Genomic DNA, 1010 nt, shown 5'->3' on the forward strand with positions numbered 1-1010 from the left:
TGCAAAATGTGGAACAGCTGACGTCTGTCACCGGAATCGCTCCTACTAGCTAGCTAGTTGGTTGAATGGGTTGCTCGCTCGAGCCGTAGTATTCTGAAACAGACATGGAATGTTGACGTTTGCTGTGTTTAAAACGAAAAGGAAAATCAAGTAATTCATATACGAAGATCCAAGTTAATATTTGCGTTGTGAACCTGATAAAATGATGCGTTTCATGTTGCTGTTCAGTCGGCAGGGGAAGCTGCGTCTCCAGAAGTGGTACACGGCCACGGCCGAGAGGGACAAGAAGAAGATGGTGAGGGAGCTCATGCAGGTGGTGCTGGCCCGCAAGCCCAAGATGTGCAGCTTCCTGGAGTGGAGGGACCTCAAGATCGTCTACAAGAGGTATGCCAGTCTGTATTTTTGCTGTGCGGTGGAGGAGCAGGACAACGAACTCATCACTCTAGAGGTCATCCACCACTTCGTAGAGCTGCTGGATAAGTACTTCGGCAGCGTATGTGAGCTGGATATCATCTTTAACTTTGAGAAGGCCTACTTTATACTGGATGAGTTTCTGATGGGAGGGGAGATCCAAGACACGTCCAAGAAGAATGTACTCAAGGCCATTGAACAGGCCGACCTACTACAGGAGGAGGTTTTTTAAAAACATTGTTTCTATTGAACATGCCATACTAATAAAGGCATTTTAATCAATTATATGAAGAGTGCCTTGGTCCTCCTTTCTTTTTGAAGACCAACTCAACCCTTTTACCAAAGAGCACCTTCTGTCTACCAACATTTACTATTGTGTACCTTAGTAGCGCTTCCCTTCCTCCTCTTTCTACTAGTATTGCAAAATGTGCTTTCGCCGAAAAGCTATTTTAAAATCTGACACCGCGATTGCATAAAGGAGTTCTGTATCTATAATTCTTAAAATAATTGTTATGTATTTTGTGAACGTTAATCGTGAGTAATTTAGTAAATTCACCGGAAGTTTTCGGTGGGTATGCTAGTTCTGAACATCACATGCT

At 43.7% G+C, this 1010-nt stretch overlaps 1 pseudogene; it reads left to right on the forward strand.

Annotated features, from left to right (window-relative positions):
* LOC115196678 (AP-1 complex subunit sigma-1A pseudogene) lies at positions 1-697 on the forward strand (annotated as a pseudogene).
* The last annotated feature ends 313 nt before the right edge of the window (positions 698-1010 follow it).

This window comes from Salmo trutta, chromosome 7 (genome assembly GCF_901001165.1).
Source record: "Salmo trutta chromosome 7, fSalTru1.1, whole genome shotgun sequence".
NCBI classification, from domain to species: Eukaryota; Metazoa; Chordata; class Actinopteri; order Salmoniformes; family Salmonidae; genus Salmo; species Salmo trutta.